Source organism: Miniopterus schreibersii (assembly GCF_964146895.1).
Source record: "Miniopterus schreibersii genome assembly, chromosome: 10".
NCBI lineage: Eukaryota > Metazoa > Chordata > Mammalia > Chiroptera > Miniopteridae > Miniopterus > Miniopterus schreibersii.
In genome coordinates this window covers 44,375,961-44,395,371 of record NC_138110.1, presented here as the reverse complement: position 1 = coordinate 44,395,371, position 19,411 = coordinate 44,375,961, and the positions used below count along the sequence as shown (strand labels likewise).

The 19,411-nt window shown below is 40.9% G+C and overlaps 1 protein-coding gene across 7 annotated transcripts in view; it reads right to left on the bottom strand.

Moving 5' to 3' along the window:
• ARHGAP28 (Rho GTPase activating protein 28) overlaps nt 1-19,411 on the bottom strand; it is a 144,549-nt gene that overhangs the window by 85,776 nt on the left and 39,362 nt on the right. For 2 of the 7 annotated variants that reach the window (XM_081149189.1, XM_081149193.1), the window contains exon 2: nt 6,885-6,976. The exons of 3 other annotated variants lie outside the window; for them this stretch is intronic. The gene's annotated coding sequence lies outside the window, so the exon portion shown is untranslated. Of the gene's footprint in view, nt 1-6,884; nt 6,977-15,469; nt 15,716-19,411 lie in introns of those variants that run through there. 2 more of the 7 variants (XM_081149190.1, XM_081149191.1) reach the window with 2 other exon arrangements.

Below are 19,411 nucleotides of genomic sequence, written 5' to 3'. Positions count from 1 at the left end.
ATTGATTCAGTCATTTCCCATACAGTAAGGACTGACAATAACAGGGGTGTAAGAATAACAGAGTCCCAATCAGAGCATCAACTAGTATTAGTCACAGAAGTTAATCTAAGTTCTAGCTGCTTGCAAGCAGAGAGGAGGGAGCAACTTGTGCTGGTTGAAGGTCTCATCTGGAACAAAGAAGAAAGAGCTGAAGCTCAAGAATCCAGAATGATGAAGACATCTTTTCTCTATCACTCAGTTCTAGTGCCAGGAAAAGGTAGTAAAACTGCGGGTAAAGAACACATTTTGAGTGATACATCTGGTTCCCCTGAATGATGAATGAATGGATGGGTGAATAAATGAATGAATCAATCAATATGCATAGCTCTAAGCCAATATTTGTTTTTAAAAATTCCTAATGGTATAAAAAATTGTCCTCTCATTTTGCTTGGGTAATTTAAAATCTGTGTAATTTCATTTAAATGAATTATGCAGAGACTTGGAGCGTTGCTTACAGGTGACAAAAGATGGGGGACCTAATTTGGAAATCCTATGAGAATCTTTATAAAGGGCGATTCAGATTCTTTAACAAGCACTGAAATTAATTCCAAGGACAGCTTATGAGGTAATCAGTTGGTTGTTTTCTCCATAAATTTCCTTTTGGAAAAGATCAGCTCCTTAATTTCTTCTCAGGGCTCTGGCTATTCAGCATCTGCCACAATACAAACAATTCTGACGCCACAGATCGCTAGCTGTTCCTGGGAGAGATATTGCTATTTGTCAAAGCTGACATTAGGATGAAGTTGGAGGATGGAGGATTACAATCAGATATCTTTACTCAAGATTTTTAAATGTGACTAAAATGAGAAAACACTCACAGGATTTTATAGAGGGACTTCCTCACATTCATCAAGCGAAGTAACTTTAATTTTGATAAATTTGGTCTTTGTTTCCATCTCACTCTCATTCTTACTCTTACTCTAGGCAGCAGAAGAGAGTAGCCAGGACCTGATCCTAGTCCCATAGTCTGAATCTCTGGCAGGCTAAAGATAACATCTTCACCTAAATTATGTTTCAGTTCCTGATGCCTAAGATGGAATGACCCCTGGCTACTTTCCCATTAGAGCGAACAGAAGGATGCTGGAAAAGACCTGAGCTCAGACCTGAAGAAATGATTTATTATCCTGACCTCACCTCTGAACAATCAACTCTCAACAGGACCCCAAACCCTTAACCCACGGTGCCTTGTGATTTAACCCTGTATAAACCTACAGGCCATTGGAGAGTTGGGTTTTAGCACTAGCTCCCATCTCCATCTTTCTCAATTCAATATTAAACCATTTTTCTTTCCATACTACAAACTCCTGCTCATGCATTTCTTTGGGCCAGTGTGCACAGGCAGACATTCATTAAAAACAACTGGGGTGCTGGTAACATATGAACATGTCTTCATTTCTTCACTAACTCCAGTTGAGGGCAGGGATGTGTGTCTTACTCTTCTTTGTATCCCTAACACCTAGGACAGCACCTGGAGTTTAGAATGGGTTCAATAACCCCTTACATAAACAAATAATGGGAGGGGTAAGTGGGATGTGAGCTGTGCTCCAGGGTGGAGGGTAGAGGGAGGTGGAGGCAGGACAGGAGAAGAAAGGAGAGTTGTGGTCTTTCCCCAGAAATGAGAGACTGCATGGAGAGAGGCAAGCTTCAACCCAACAGGATTACTGGCCACTCACTCCCTGAAAAGGAAGCTTATCTCTAGAGCGGGGCATCCCAATCTTTAAGGTATAGTTACATCACCTGGAAATCTTGTTAAAATGCAGCTTCTGATTCAGGAAGTCTGGGGCAGAACCCAAGAGTCTGCATTTCCGACAAAGCTCCCAGGGGTTACAAATACTGCTGGTCCACAGTTTACACATAGCTCAAGGAGCAAGGCAGCCCTGGGACCTGTACTCTAAGAACCTGTAACTATTCACTTGGGGCCCTGGGAAGAAGCAGACAGTGAACTCAAGCCAGGTGAGCGAGGAGACTTCACTATGATGTGAGAAGCACTAAAGGATGCCGGGAAGAACACAATGAAGGCCTATGGCTAGCAACTAGGGGGATGAGCTGTAACCATCCCCAGACCGAAAGGGCCAAAAGGAAGAAGAGGTTACCAGAACCAAAGAAGTTCAAAGCCGGAACAGGAACGGCAGGATGGAGCCATGAATAGAGCTCAGTTCTAGGTATCTGGAGTAAAGGAACAAAGGCACTTCCGAGGGTGGAGGGAGAATAACCCAGTCTTACTCCCTTCCTACTTTCCCATCCCTTCCTGTGCCTCCCACTGGCCAGGCCCAACGGGGACCCAGAGGGCAAGGGGCTTGCTGAGCTCCTCGCAGCTGCCCAGAGCAGAGCAGCGCAGCGGCATGGAGAGTGGACGAAGGACACAGGGAGCTATCCAATACAGGAACTTTGGACCAACTGGCAATTCACAATTTCCTCTAGTTAAAAGTGAATACCTTTAAACCTGAAAGAGTATGGACTTACCTATGGGGGCTACACAAAAAGACTTCAGTGGGTCTGTGCTGTTCCTCTAGGCAATCTTTAGGAAGAAAAGAACCACAAGTGGCTTGGTAAGTAGGGGCAGCTTTAAGGATAAAAGAAAAACAAGCTGAATGCCTGAGGCAAAGGCATAAAGGTAGTGAAGAAAGCCATTAAAAGACTAGCTCAGGAAGTTAAGAATAGAGTGGCCCCTATAGGGTTCTCTTAGAGAAAAAGGACTGGCAGGTTGGGGCTGGGGGCAGGCAAGAAAACCAGCCTTCCCTCTGCCTAAAACCTTCCGACTCCTTTTTTAAATTTAGACGCAATATCACTGGTGGATTTCCAAGATTTGGGGAAGAAAGCAGACCCAAGGAAAATTAGAAACAGTAACCGCCATGACTAAATAGTCAGCTCCTAAAAAAAATCCAACCAAAGTTTGCTAGAGAAAGATGATTGTAATTATAAATGTATGTGTGTGTGGACGTATATATGGATTTCTCATTAGAGCTCTAATCAAGGCTCTTGGGAAAACATTAAAAAATGGAAAAAGCAAAATCATCCTATTTGGATTTTCAACATGTTAAAAACCAGTGTCTCTTATTCTAAAGAAACAGTGTCATCTCCCATCTGTGATGGATGTATCACACTCCTCATAGTAACAGTGGGGACAGTGCTAAGCACAGCAGTCCTCCCCAGGTGTGGCGGGCAGCCAAAATGTCGGGAATCTCAAGAAAGTAAGACCCCAATCTGGACCCTGACTGATAAGTCAGATTTGGGTGTCCTTTGCCAACAGGACATGATATATGCTTCACTACTTCCAATCCCCTTCCTTATTTAAGCCCATATTCCAAGAGATAGATAAGGCACGGGGAGTTCACCACTGACTTCAGGGGAATTACCAAGAGAAAACAAAACAAAACAAAACGAACAAACATAAAACACGGCAAACACAGATTTTAAATTCTTGGCTCTAGTTCAACGGAGAGACAAATTAGTTTTGAAAAGACATAAACGGGCAGAACAAGTTTTTGTTTGGTTTTGGTTTGGTTTTTGGTTTTGTGTTTCACCGCCCCATTCCAAACTGTGAAGAAGGAAGAAACCTGAACAGAAAAAAAGAGCATTATAAGCAATTAGAGGCCCTGCACTCAATGCTCCACCCTCAGAATAAGGCTGGGAGTGGGGGTCCTTACAAGTTTCCCTAGGAAGTTTGGAAGGATCTAGGAGGAGGCTAGCTTTCTGCTTCTCTTCTTTAATGACTAAAGGAGGCTACTGCGGAGACATCCCATGTCACAAGGACAAGAAGAATGGGTATGTTACCATCATAATTAGCTAGTTATTAGCAGTAATAGGAAGAAAGCAATGGGGAGGCCAGACATTGTAAGCATGGCCATCTAGACAGCTTCACCAAAAAACTGCAAGTTTACACTCCCCAGGGAACCACAGGTCCATTCCCTGCAAATCAGGGAAGGGGTCCAACAAAATATGCACAGTGAGGTCAAGGTGAACACGACATGGGAAAGGTGCTTGCCTGTCAGTCTAACTGGGGAACAAAGGTTATTGGCTAGGGTTTGGAGCCACTGCAAGTGCATGAGATCCTAAAGTATTAATTGGTTAAGCTCCTGGTTATAAGCCCAAAACAAATAGTTCTCACTCTCTTGTTCCTCTTGCTGGCTTGCCCTTGCACTCACTCCGTGACCCGTGCTAGCCTGACGTGCGGCCTTAGAAGCTGCATGGCCTATGGCCATGCAGACCCCACATGCAATGGACTATAGCTGGGAACACAAGCTAAGCTAGCCAGATGCTGGACTGGACTTTAGTATGGAACAAAGACTCTGGGCAGTGCTTTGATCTTAGCCCTGTTGGACTTTTCCATGGTGGGACAGATGGAGATGGGACCTTGGAAGGGAACTCCCTTAATGGTGTATTGTTAATAAAGCTTTCCATCTCATCTTCCTGTGGGGGCCTAGAGAATTTCTTATTCCTGCGGCACCCCAAGAAGCTCACTTCTACCAGCAACAGGTAGAGACACGGAGGTTATCCCACCGATAGCAGGTAGAGATGAGCTTGGTGAGCTAAGGTAGATGGGGTCAGGCATTCCCTGCATTGCCTAAGGGGTGCTCGCTTCAGCTGTAAGAGAACGTGTAAAAGGCAGATTGATGTATTCTCAGTCTGACACTCCTGGCTGGAGATAAGGGTCCTGATGGCAGGGGTTGCTAAGAGGGTAGTTCATAAAAGGCAGCCAAGTGGGAGCCATGCCCATGCCCACAGATCCACATTTGCATCCCTGGAGCCCTTAGTCTAATTGCACTGAGGTGAGGGGGTCAGTTCAGGGCTCAGAGAAGTCAGGGAGGGGAGGCTGAGTGCAGAACTTGGGCCCCATGACTGCCTCTTTGGAGCCACTGGATTGAAGCAACAACATGGAGTAAAAGGAGAGGGATGGAGGGCAAGATCCTGAATGTTCCTGATTTTTAACCAAGAGCAATTTAGAAAGTGCTAAACGGGATGAAGCCGGCTGGCTGTGGATGTTACTAGACCAAGTTTTTTTGCTGTCTGTCAGAAATAGGGGATTAGAGTTAGAATATAAATGTATTGCCGGAAGTTTTTTAAATATTATATTCTGGCCCGGCCGGGTGTGGCTCAGCGGTTGAGCGTCGACCTAGGATCCAGGCGATCGGGGTTCGATTCCCGGTCAGGGCACATGCCCGGTTGCGGGCTTGATCAATGACTCTCTCATCATTGATGTTTCTATCTCTCTCTCTGCCTCTCCTTTCCTCTCTCTGAAATCAATAAAGATATATTTAAAAAAATAAATAAAAATTATATTCTGTGACTGTGAAATTCATGCACATTACAAGACTGATAGATTTTTCTCAGTTCCCATTGCTTAAATGTTATATGTGAATATTCAATTAAGCTCAAATTCTCTCCAGAAGCAGCAGCCTCATGGTCTAGCTTCTGCAAAGGACGAAGAAGCTGATTCTGGTTGGCCATCTGGCCTTGACCTTGATCTTATCTGAGGTCAGATTTAGAACTGGGACGGCCTTCCTGGTACAGCCCACACTTAAGAATTGGCAACCCTACCTGGAAGCACCTGGGCCTATCCAGGTCCTTGGTCCTGCCTAAGAGGTGAAATGTGCAGTCAAGCCCTGCTCACACATGACAAGACAGTTGTCATGTGCAATCCTACTGCTCACAAGCAGGACCTGACCCTTCTGCTCACCTATCCTTTCTAATGTTTTGTTACATCCTCATATTTCCCCTGAATTTTCTAAACTATTTCAGTTCCTAGGGCTCTCTCTTACATAACTTAGGGCCTCAGGTTTCATGTCAGTGAAGTGTTGCGTTCTCTTCAATTTACTTTTTTTAAAAAAAAATATGTCTTTATTGATTTCCGAGAGAGGAAGGGGGGGGGGAGAGAGAGAAACATAAATGATGAGAGTCACTGACCTGCCTCCTGCAAGCCCCCTACTGGGGATCAAGTTGGCAACCCAGGCATGTGCCCTGACATTTGCTCAACCACTGAGTCACACCAGCAGGGCCTCTTCAATTTACTTTTACAGCAGGATGGTTGAATTCCTGCCAGAGGTTTGTTAGAAAGACACACATTGACCAGAGTTATTTTGAAGCAATAAAAAATTGTTGGAGGCCTATCCACACCTTGGCAACTGGATTTTCACCATTAACTAACACATCTTTTCTTGAAAATGATAGAGATGTTTAAATACTATACAAGATTAGGCAGATGTTTTTGCTTTTCATAAGGATCGAGGAGCAACTGAATGTGAACTCTGCTCTAGAAACAGGTTGGATGTTCATAAAATGGCTGTTTAGGGGATCATGTGATACCTGTAGCCTGGGAGCTATGTACTGAAACTTTAAATGTAGAATTCTGATAAAAACAACATGGAGACACACTTTATATAAACACGGTCTTCATATTCAGTTTATGAAACCAAGTAGGAGTAATGGTAAAGCCATCTCACAATCTTGTTCTACCTAACGAAATGTGATAAATGTTTGCAACATTTAAAAGTGACTGTTTTGCAAGCAATATTACTCATTTTCTATCATGTTAATTCCACAACCCTGATCAGAAGCCCCAAGAGGACAGGTCTGCTTAACTTTGCAGAGCTTCTATATCTTAATATTGCAGTTTGGGGAAATTTACCCAACAACATGATACAGGATTGTTTTTATATGCAGGACACAGTGCATACTGCAATAATGCCTGGGCCCAAGTGAAATCTGATTTGTATAATGGCCTATGGAAAGGCCTGGACTCTTATGTCTGCATGAGTCTATGTCAAGGACATTAGAGGAAAAACTTCTTCAATACTCAGGCAGTGTTCTTTGAGACCTGGTCTGGAGAACAAAAGAAATGAACATACCAGAATATCAGCAGATTGCTTCAGATGTTCTGACCCCTGCTTAAGCTGCAGAGTTAGGCCAGCGCTCTGCTTACAGATGTGAAGTGGTGATTCTGTAAGAGGAAGGGAGGGATACCCTGAAAAAATATAGTCTTCCAAATCCATTAGAATGACCTGCTGTGATAGTTCAATATACCCTAGCATCAGATAATCTATTATTCATAGTACCATCTAGCCAGATCTTAGATCTAGGAACTAGATCACATTCAGGGAAGTCATTTAAAAACATTTCCAGATGGTACAGCACGCACAAAGGTATATAAAACAGAATTAAAGAGAGAAAGTGACTCTAGTCACTGTGCATTAATACTCAGTAATTACATGCAACACTCCCTAGTGTCCAACACTGGGTAGAAAACCTGTTGAAAATCCTCAACAATTCTATGAGAACTACTATCTGTACTATCATAATTTATTTTTACAGATAAAGAAACAAAGGCTTAAAGAAGACAATCAATAGCCCAAGGATATATATAGCTGGTAAGAGGAAGACCTAGGATTCGAGCTCCAGCAGTAGAACCTCAGGCCAGAACTCTTTGACCTGTACCTTACGTACTTTTCCCCTAGGCTACTTGCAGTGTTGTTACTTCTCATGGAATGGTCATTGCCTATGAATGGACAATACAACCCATTTTTAGAGAAGCTTCTGTTCATGACGGAAAGAGACCACCACAGTAGAATCAAAACACTCATACATTTTTAGGACCTAGGACGCTGCCAATAAAGTTTCCAAGACACTTCACAAGAAACCTGGAGCTCATTAAGGGGTTGCCAATCATTTCATATAGACTCCATCACTGCACTAATTTACTTTAAAACTAGAAATGCAACATGCAAACTATATGGAAAAAAAAATCCTAAAGAAAAGCTAGGGCATCTAACAACTGATTTGTGAGTGAGTTATACATATCTTCAGACTATACCAATCCTTAGTCAATTTGTAGAGCACAAACCATTTCCCAAGTTTGCAGTCAATCTTCTGAGAGTGATACTAGTAAAAATCAACAGGTAATGGCTTAGCTACTACAGAAGCTACTCTAAAAGACAGCTTGTAATCATGTTGACAGAGGCTTGAGAAACACCTACATCCAATCCAAGAGTCCTCACTGTACCAAGCAGACTGAAACACTGATAGAGAGGGTCATACCTTCAGTATTTGGGGCTTTCCTGGGTTTAGTCCTTTAACCTCTTTCCATCTCTCTCTACTTGCAGCACCCTAGCCCCTCACCTTGACCTCATCCATTGCCATGGTTACATTTACAGGCTGAAGATTCACAAATCTTCCGTCCGATTGCTCTTGAGCTCTGACTCTTCAAGATGTCCAATTGCCCTCAGTATGTTCTCCTTCACCTGAAACTCATCACCTGAAAGCTCAGCCCCCTCCTAACTGCAATCACTCCTTTTTCCCAGCCTCAGGAATGGTGTCATTAAACACCCTGCCATTTTTACTGCCCCCCGTATTGGACCGGTCCACAAATCTGGGCAAGTCTACCTCAGACACATCTCTCAAATCCATCTTTTTTTTATTTTGTTGTATGTCCAGTGTACAAATTTATGATATACTTAGGGCATTGTACCACCTAACTTGACTCTCAGTATCTTGTCTTCTCCCATTTTAATACCCTTTACATACACTTGAAAGGATTATGTTGCTAAAACAAAAATTATATAATGCCATTCTCTTGTTAATAATCAGTTGATGTGGTTTCCCTAATTGTTGGCAGTATATTCCAAACTCATTAGTTTGTAGAGAAGTTTCTTTATAACCTGCCTTAACTTACCTTTTCCAGCTCATCTCTATCCCCCACTCCAAAGTTTGTTCATAATGAACTAATCATGGCTCCCTTAAGTAAGCTGCTCATTAAGAGTCAATGGAGACAAGATATTCTAGTGGTTAAGAAAGAGGGCTTTTCAGTTGCGCTGATGTGCACTGACCCACAGATTTACCTCTTCCTGATGGAATAACCTATGTATCCACTCTGACACTTATTTCCCGTGTCTCAAAAATGGGATAACATAAGGTCATGATCAGAATTTATTAAGTGAATGTGTTAACTATTATAATCCTCATAATCAGGTATATCTAAAACTATTATTTAATGTAGACAAATTTTCAAAGAAACACTTTGTGCAAGTATGTTATTGCTGTTTAATTGATGATGTCCTCAAGGCTTGTATTCTTTGGCCTCTAGAGCTTCTTGAAGTGATAGTGTGGGAAAAACATTGAAATAGGTTTGTAGCAATTAAGAACTATCCTGTTGAGGCTCTGATTATACCCACTTTTCTATACCATTGACTTAGTAATTCACTGAGTACAGAACTTCCATGTGATATGACTTATATATTTTATTTACTATGTGTTGTATCTCCAAATAAACCTGAGTATAGAAATTTTACCTTATATTTCTCAACATCTCAGCACTACATAGCCCAACACAAGATTCTTGGTAGACTATCAATAAATGTTGAGGTCAGAGTGAGTTATCACGCTAAAGACTGCTCATCCCCACGGTATGTCAAAAATTAATTTCATGAGTTTCTGATGTTGGCGCACCATGATGTTTTTTCCAACAGAATAAACATTATACTTCATAAAAGAAAAAAAATATTTTACAATTTTTGTCATGCTGTACAAAGCAAAATATAAATTAGCATGAGCCCATGGGCACAGAAGTTAAAATTAGGTTTTGAGCAATTAAAACTATTTTAATTACAATGTTGATACACACAGTTCATTACATGGAAGCAATATTTCTCTAGGTCACCCGCCCGACTTGATACCAGTAAATATGCACAATGCTTATAAAAATGTCAGCTAATATTTGACCGAAGTGAACACGTCTGTAAGTCTGGCCTTTAGTTGGAGTCCATCTTACAGTGCCTCCTTGGGAAAATGTTGTTCCTCTCCAATATGCTGTCTCCAAAAATTTATAAATGTTTCTCTGGATAGCCATGTTTTGAGAATTCAAAAAATCATGTCCATAAAGTTATTCTGAGCTTCACTAAAATTTACACTTATTGAGTACCTATGGAGATAGCTAACAATTATTAGCAGTTACTATGTACCAAGCACCATTCTAAGCACTTCTCACATACTAACTGGTGGGTATTACTAGCTACATTTTACAGATGTGACAAGTGAGGTTCAGGGAGAAAAACTCACACATCCATGATTATGCCATTACTAAGTGGTACAGCCTGGGTTTGCACACAGTCTGTCCATTCCCAGAGCCCCTGCTCTCAACCACCAAGCCACGCTGTTCACATAAAGTGGAATTCAATAGGTGCTAAGAGCTTTAGCCAATGCTTTGGTAACTCAAAGGAAGAAGAAAGTACTTCCTACTGAAGTTCAGGAAAGACCTCAAGGAGAGGAATGTGCAGGATTCTGATCGGCAGAGATGGAATAGGCATGACAACCTACTAGTCTAATAGACTATTGAATTATAATCCAAACATCAAGGAATTTTCCATTGGGGGGATTAATGGACTGAAATAACAGGATGAAACAGTAGGAATGAGGGTGAAGTTCAGAAACTTCAGCTGCACATGTTTAGGATGATTGCTTCCTGGCATGAGTACAGCTCCTGTGAAAAAGATGAAGGCAATCTGGCCAAAGGAAGGTCAGTTCAAGCCAACAGCATTACGTGAATGCCAAGCAAACTAACTGGACCCTAAGTGGCATAGAAGCCTATCATACAGAAAGGAGAGACAATTATCCTAAATGCAGCAGAACTGGAATTCAGCTGCGGGCAACGTTAAGGATGTTGACAACCACGACTGAATTCAGAGCAGAACGGAAGAAGAGAGACCAGCAAAAAGCCATACCACACATGAAGGAAATGTTGGAAGCACTGGAGAAACCTAGAAGGCTCCGAGGAAGCATAATCACTGTCTTCAAATATTTCAAGAACTGTCTTGGAAAGAACAATCTGTGTAGATGTGCTCACGATATAAAAATAGAACCAAGGGGAGGATACTAGACCCATTAAATGAACTAATATTAATGCCAACACTATATTAGCTATGGGGGAGGAGGGACGTTACTGAGGTGAAAGAAGTAATCTGTATCCTACGGGGCCTACATGCTAGCCAGAGATCTCGCCAAGACAATGCTTTGAAAAACAATCCCCATCTCACCGAGTAGAGAGTACATAAACATTAACGGAAACATATTGATAACGTAGTCTTTACAAATTTGAGGGAAGTGGTGAGATAGTGTTTTAAGAGGGGGAAGGAGGCCATTCCCCTCTTTAAGGAGAATTTGAGCTGGAGTCTGACAGATAAATCAGTTTATAAATCTAAAGTGGTCAAGTCACCACCCCAAAGCCAAATCTTCAGCAAACAAAATTGCAAACAGATTATTGAAAATGCTCAGTGAGCCCACTTAGGGTGTAAGAACACACAGTAATTCTCTGTGATACACCACTTCTCAAACAGTTCCTAAGAGGTAATGGGATTTCCTCCCCTTCTTTTCTCACAACAGTACACCCACCCCCACCCCAACACACACACACACAAGAGCACAGTGACAAGATTGAAGCTTACTAGGGAAAAGAAATGGGTACTATCTTCTTAAAGAGAGTAGATAGGAAAAGAAGGCAAAATGGTCAGAAAATAGGGAAAAAGGGGGCCCCACTAATGAGGAGAAACAGCCTCTCTGAATTGTTCAAAGTCCTGCAGCTACTTCCATGGAAACCTCAGAGTTTCCCTACTATCTCCAGACTGAAAAACACAGACAGATAAGGAATTTGTCATTCACTCAGCATTGTGTGGGGGAAAATGCCCAGGCCTCGAGTCAAACTCTCACATTCTTGCCCTGACTCTTATCAGCTGTATAGACTTGATCAACCCACGTGACCTCATTGTGCCTCAGTTTCCTTCTCTGTACACTGTGGATAGCCAGTTCTGCATGGAGTTTTTGTGAAGATGAATGAAAGAGTATTCCTAAAATGCCTGCACACATTGTATAATTCTGAGTTTATCTAATATCGCTTTCTGATTTCTTTAAGTTCATAAATTAGAAAGCAGTTCTGAAGGGATTGCAACCTTATTGGCAAGGAATTTCTATGAATTTACCATTTTGCAAAATGAGCTTATGCTTTAGGGTGTTTTGCTCGGTAAGGAAGAAGAGGTAGAGGGGCTGTGGGAGGAGTGAGGGGGGCTGGAGGGCAGGGTGAGGGGGAGGAAGAGGAGGAGCTGCCACTTCTAGGGCTAGATCAAGTGATAAGTCCTGTAATATTTTAACTAAAATATACTAAAAGATTCAGACCTACTGAATAATTTGAGGTTGGCAAAGAATGAAATGAAAGACAATTAATGTTTAATATGCTGTTATTTAAAAAGAATCTGTGGAAGTGAACTTTTTGCTTCCATTTTATTTAAACGTCTGGAAGGCACCCTGTCTTGACTACACATACAATTCCTCCAGCAGTCAGGACTGGCATGTGGTTACTGCCTCCCTTTCTCCAGCGTCCCTTTTGAAGTTTAAGAAAGCACTATTTGCAATGAGCTCCACAAACTGTGGACCAAGAAGAAAAAGAAGGTGAAGTATCTTGATAACATCTACTAATTCCAGAAGTTTCAGGTAGTTAAGTGTACAAAAAACCAAAATATTGTGATTTTTGTGAAGCACCAGGTTGGCTTCTTAGAAAGTCTAAACTAGGTTAATCTACAGCTAAGTGAAACTATCTTTTACATACCTGGCTCTAATTTTACTATGTATATTCTTAAGAGAAAGAAAAAAGTTTAAATCTTCATGTTCATTTAATTAAATACACCTAATAGAGAATTACTTCAGTCATAGCTCCCAGAGACAAGACTTGTCTACTCTGCTCACTTACAAACCCCAAGCGTGTGTGGTGCCTGAGCTCTGTAAACCTATCATTTACCTATCACTAAAGTCACCCAGCAATGAACGGCCATCTAATCAGCACTTACATTGTCCAAACACTCCTCTCAATAGTCCCCCCCGCCCACGAAAATAATCCACAGGCTTCCCTATCACCAAGAAACAATTCCCTCTCTCAATCTTTCCTCCCTTCTGTTTATATACGCACTGGGTGTGGCTGTCCTTGGTGCAATCTCTGCAAATGGCCCTGTCGCACAGGTCACACTACATGCAGAGTGCTGCCAAGCTAGTTTACTCCGTCTCCCAAGGCACTGGAGAGCTGCTTCCCCGCACGTTTACTATAATAATACAATGCATCTTGACTGAACTGCTTTCACTCTCTGCTTTTGGAAAATCTCCAGGCAGGGTCTGTGTTTACGTCAGCAAGACTGATTGAAATACCATCTCCAGGGTTTTAAACAGGCCTTGAAAGGCACTGTGTGCTCAGCCCAGCTGGGGTCAGCAGAAGGCCTCCAGTAAACCTGTTACTTTGCTCTGTCCTTCTTATTGCTCAGGGGCTCTGATTTTCTTTTAGATCATCTCACAAGCCATTTTGTTATTTTTTTCCTAAAATTTTTGCCAGAACCTTGGCTAGCAGTCCCCTGCATTATTATGGCTGTTGCCTTCAGAATTCCTTACCTTTAAGATTCTGCTTACTTAGGCAAGCTAAACTGTGTTCTTTCCATCTGATTTTTTTCTTTAGCTTTAGGACCATAAAGTCTTTTGTTTGCATTTTCAAATGTAAACACAAGTCTTATCTTATTAAAGGTGACTTTGATTACAGTTGCTATTCAATTAATCCCTTGGTTAGTATTTAACAAGAGCCTTACAAAATTTATAAAACAAGGGGCATATGCAAAGGGGGCAGGGCAGTGATTACATGCAGAACTATAGGGACCATTAAAATGAAGCTGTAGAATGTGAAACTTAAAAACAATTTCCAAATATAAAGCAATTTCCTCATTACTTACAAGATTTAAAATTAAAGAAACTCCCCATTTGGTTATAATCATCAAAGCTCATGAATGTGAAATTATTTTCACAAATGAGCACATTAAGATATTGCCACACCTAGATACCATGCTGGAAATGGATACCCTATCATGGGCCTTGGTTTTGCTTACCACCTCCTGAAATCTGGGGTAAAACTTAAAGAACAGACAGACAAACAAAAACTCTTATCTCCTCCTCCCCCCCCAACTATACAAAAAAGCAATACTTCATCTAAGAAGGCTTTCTTACCACACACTAATTTAAAAAGAGACTCTGGGGCCAAAGTAGGCATCACCTTTGATTATAAAATACACTGGTGAAACAATTTTAAAACAATAAAGAAACTATAAACACAACTGTAAAATATAAGATGATGCTACTTAACTAAGAAGAACCCAGAATGCTCGAAACCAACTTTTTCTAATCTAACTTAAAGAAAATGAAATTTAAATAAACAACCAAAACCATCCTTCCTAACCCTTCTCCTTTTCTCTGAAAGACAATACAAAGGACCTGAAAAACAATGAAAAGAAAATAAAGACAAATAAGTTATTGACAAAGTGGCTGTATGGATAACGGTATTCTAAAAGTTAAACAAGAAAGGTTAATTGATATTATGGAAACCTGTCTGGGGAGAGCAGGCCATCTGTGCTTCCTGAGGTAGACCCTGGGCTTGCTGTTAAACAGGCTAACCATGGCTTCGACAGTACACTCTAGACAGGTGCCAGTTTCTCAAAGAAGGCGCACAGGGGAGAGTGGGCAGAGAGACTCTGGGGCCAAAGTAGACATCACCTTTGATTATAAAATACACTGGTGAAACAATTTTAAAACAATAAAGAAACTATAAACACAACTGTAAAATGTAAGAATGATGCTACTTAACTAAGAAGAACCCAGAATGCTCGAATGCAACTGATTCTAATCTAACTTAAAGAAAATGAAAAGAGGCCAGGAAAAGAGCAGAAGAAATGGACAGATGCAGGTCACACAAGTCCCCAGGCAGAATACTTTTCTGTAGGGCAGGTGCACAATGAGAACACGCTCCCCACTCACCTGTCTTCTCTAGGACCAGGGCAACAAGCGCAGCCACTTCTGGTGGGTGCCCTTGGTCCCAGCACTGAAAACAAGAGGAAGAGCCTGGCAGCCTGACCAGAGAAATACATTAATTCTGTTATCAAGTGGAAGAGCTGGCTTGGGTAATAGAGTCCACCTCAGTAGCTGTTTCTAAAATTTAATAATTATATGGAATGACTGAGTTAGATAGTTTAAAAGCTCTAGCTCAAAAACAGGAATTGGAATCAAAAGACTTCTAAGCTCTTCCTCTTTATGCATCTATTAAGATCCTATTTTAACTAGTCTCCCCAAATTAGCAACAGGATTTATCTACCTTCCCTCTATATCTGACCTTGAGAAATTTACATTCGCACCGTAACAAAAATCTTCTTTAAAGGTTAAGAAATTACACTTTACTAAACTTAACAGTATAAACCAGTAATCTACTAATAAAACTATAAGCCCCGCCTATGCATTCACTTAAAATTGATTTTATTTAAAAAGCTGTAGCAAGTATTTGCTCGCTTCTTTTCTCTTAAATAAAGACAGAACCAAACTGCAGAAAGAAGTCTGTAGCCCAAGTTACTGATTTAGGAAGTTCTCTGAACCTTACCTCTTTGCAGGTTAAAAGTCTCCAGGGATGATATGCTTAAGGGAGAAACACGAAACATCTCGGCAACCATGTGTCCTCAGGGCCCAGAGGGGGTGGCCCATCCTCCAGCCCACATTCCCCACCTCGCACCACTGAGTGCTGCCTCCACGTTGAAGACAGGGCAGCTGGCTGCCTCCCACCCTGCAGGCCAGTGAAACAGGACAGCGGAGTTCCTCGCCTAAGTGCAGAACAAATTCCCACTGCACTGTAGTTATTTAAAGAGGTGGGGCCTGCAGGACAAATGCGGCCTCTGAGCTTTCCTGTTTGTGTCCTTGCTCAAATTTTCATCCATTTCCTAAGGAAGACTACAGAGCGAACATAATAAGCCTTGAGAAGGCTGAGATTTATGGAAAGTGTGTGAGGCAATATTTAGAAATAGTTTTTCCCTTTCCTTCTTTTCTCCACAAGAAGATATGAGGCTTTGAAAGTACTTTAAAAGTCAAAAGCAAAAACTATCTGTTGTGGTTTGGTAAAGATTTTTAACCTGAAATATAGAAAGGAAAAAATTTGTGGATGATTAAGCAATATACATATTACATAATAATGCAGGGGGAAAATGTGACTTATAGTCAGAGGCAAGGATTTGATTAGAAAAACCTTTGCCATTTACTAGCTTTAATTAAAGAAATTTACCCAGCCTCTCTGGGCCTCTGTTTCTTTGTCTGAATAAATGGGACTAATAACATGTAATTTACATGTGTGTTCTGAGACCTGCATAAAATGACTGTAAACAATCCTATACTTTGCCTTATATAAAAGTCAGACTATGCTGTCATTACATTGAACTAATTTTTCTGCTGCTGTTACATAATATCAGGCATTAGAAACTAGATAAAAAGTGCAAATATATTTCTTTTCTTCTCTGCACAATATGTATGCATTTGTTTGCCTGTGTATTGTCTGACTTCCCCATTGGCACCAAGGTTGTAGGAGGGCCAGAGACCTCATTGGTAATGCTGATTTACCATATTACCAGTACCAAGAACAGCTCTTGGCATATATTACCATGCAATATGCAAGAAATCTGGTTAAATAAACGAATAGATAAAAGTATGCTTTCATACAAAATCAAGCACAATGCTCTCCACATAGTAAGTCTGCAACAAATACGTATTGAATTAGTGAATGAACCACAACTTTTTTCTATAGAGAAACATCCCAGGAAAATGCAATAATAGATTTTAAAACAAGTTGGAGCTCTTATAAACATTTGAGATAAATATGACTGTATGTTTTGTTAGATCACTCTGTTCAAATATATTATTAAGATGGTCTGCGAACAAACATCTTACTTACATCATGAATATTAGGAACAATATTCAATATGAATTAAGTCACTGGAAAGCATTTTAGCTCAGTTTAGAATATAGCTAAAATCATTCCTCAGGCCTATTTCTGTTAAAAATAGAAATTTTCTTCTGGTGCCCTTTAAGTCCTAGCTTGGTGGCAGTGGGATTTGATAAGGACTCATTGATTTCTTTAAAAGCATTACCCAGACAAGACGGACAAAGATGTGTGGTCCTTTGTGATTCTTATGACACAACTACTAATGTTTAATACAACATAACATGCCAGGAGACACGAGTCTCCGGGATCTGAAACAATAGATTTTGTTCTGAGCCCTCACATTGCTGTCTGAATCCAGTTTGGCCCAGTTCAGGCCACTAAAAGACTAAATTCAATTCTATGATAGCTCTTCATTAATCGATTAGGTAAAAGATAAGGACTTTAGTGGATATTTGTCCACGTCACCAAATTACCAAGAGAGGAAGGGTCCTAAATCTCAAAGATCATGTGAAACATAATTCCCTCTTGCTTCTAAGGATTTCTCTTGCTTTGCTTGAGAAATAGGAACTTGCATGTGTCTCTCTTCCACTCCTCTCTGCTCTCTCCGGGCTCCCACTAGATGGACAGAACAAAAGCCCTCCTGTTACAGACCTTTAGCAGGCATTAAACATGGAAACAAGATTTAAAGATGCTCACTCTGAATGAAGTTGTTTTAGTTCCACACTATGAGGAGGCACTTCCTAATCATAAAATCTGAAAGTTCTATGGCTCTTGGCCGATGAAAAAGAATCTGAAGAGCAGAGAGTGGTGGTCAAATAAAAACAGAATTTACTGCCCTTAGCAAGTATCTATCCTCTGTTTTTCTAAGCTCAAGTTTCAGACACTGGGAAGATGTTTTTCGCCCCATCCCTTCTCCTCCTTCTCCTCTCAAGCAGTTTCTCTACTGCCTGAGGCATTTTTAACTGAGTAATTAAAGATTCTAAAGAAGTTCTGAAATGGATTTTTGACATCTTTCAGCAGCAAGGCTTTCTCACCTTACACATAGCCTCTGGCCTAACAAATACCAGTCTACATGGAGCTTGTGAGTTCAACTACCAGGGTTATCGGATGTGGCTTAAATGCCTCCGGGAACATGCACATTTGACCCTGGGGAAGGAGATGAATTGTGGAAACTGTCACCCAATAGTCAAGCTGCTTCTTCCTCTAATGTAAGAGCTCTTGTAAGCACTCACCCAGAGGCTCTGACACCCTCTCCTGGGGATTCTGACGAACCTGCTGGCTCTTTCCTGGATTAATAGCCTTACTGCCCTGGCTACTGACAGACTTAATCAAGATATCACTGTGTTACTTGGTTAGCAAATAAAAAGATAACTTCAAGTTACTGATTACAGAGTCTTCTTGTGCTATTTCTATTATTATTTGAGACCATACATCCGATTTTAATAAACATTTACCTAATACAACAGAAAATAAAATAATCAATCCTGTAAGAGAAGACAATTTACAGGCAAGACTAAAAGGAGCAAATACAGGACACATTATCCCAAAGTCTGCATTACTGGATATGTGCACTGCACAGCAGAGCAATGATGAATTCCTCCTTTTTGCCATCTGTTGTTTTATAGGAGAGCTGATTTCCTGTCAGCTGACTCTAGTAACTATGCTTTTAGGAATAAAATAAGTAAAACAAAGTTACAGTGAAAGATTACTTTTATTGATAAGGAAGTTCTGTGATAGCAAGTTCATTCTAAGAGTTTAGGGCTATTTCTTTTCCAAAATGGGAAATAAAGGGGATAATATTTCTCCCTCCTTTTCTCCCTTTCAACTTGCTGTGGACAAGGGCAATTCTAGATGCTTTGAAGACACAAGATGTGTAAGTACACGTTCCTATTTTCAATCAACTCATGATCTGGTAAGACAGGCACAGAGATAACTATAGCACAAAGGTTATAGTGAAGGGGGAAGTACAGCCTAACATCAAGAGTGCAGGCATAAGGTAAGAAGGACATAGACTTAAATTCTGGCTTTGCTACACCCACGCTATGTGATCCTGGGCAAATTTCTTAATCCCTCTAAGCCTTGCTTTCCTCATGGGTAAAACAGAGAAAATACTAGATCTGCCTCATAGGGGCATGGGGAAAATTAAATAAATTTATAAATGCAAATCCTTAACAGAGTGCCTGGGTTTTGAAAGTCCTCAATAAATAGCATTTATGCAGAAGACAACTATTAAAAGAAACACTTAAATTGCCATGGACATTCCATGGAGAAAAAAAATTCTATCCATAACTAAAATAAGAGCGAGAATTTTCCAGCCAGGAAACTGCTCCCTTGGAATAGTTTAAATGTAGAGGCTATCCTTGACTTACATCACTGGAGTTTGGAAGATGATTGGGAAAAGAGTACTGGGAAAGAAGAGGGGCCACAGTCAGCCCTAATCTCCCAGTTGCCATACTCCCTTCTTTTCTGGGATGCCCAACCATGATCCTGTGTCTAATCTCAGCCTGTGCTAATCCACAGCACAGCAAATGGCCTTGGAGTTTCTTCTCTCTCTCCTGCAAAATTTCTTCTCCCTCAACACCAGAGATGGTCTCAAAGTTTCTTTAGTATGTAGAA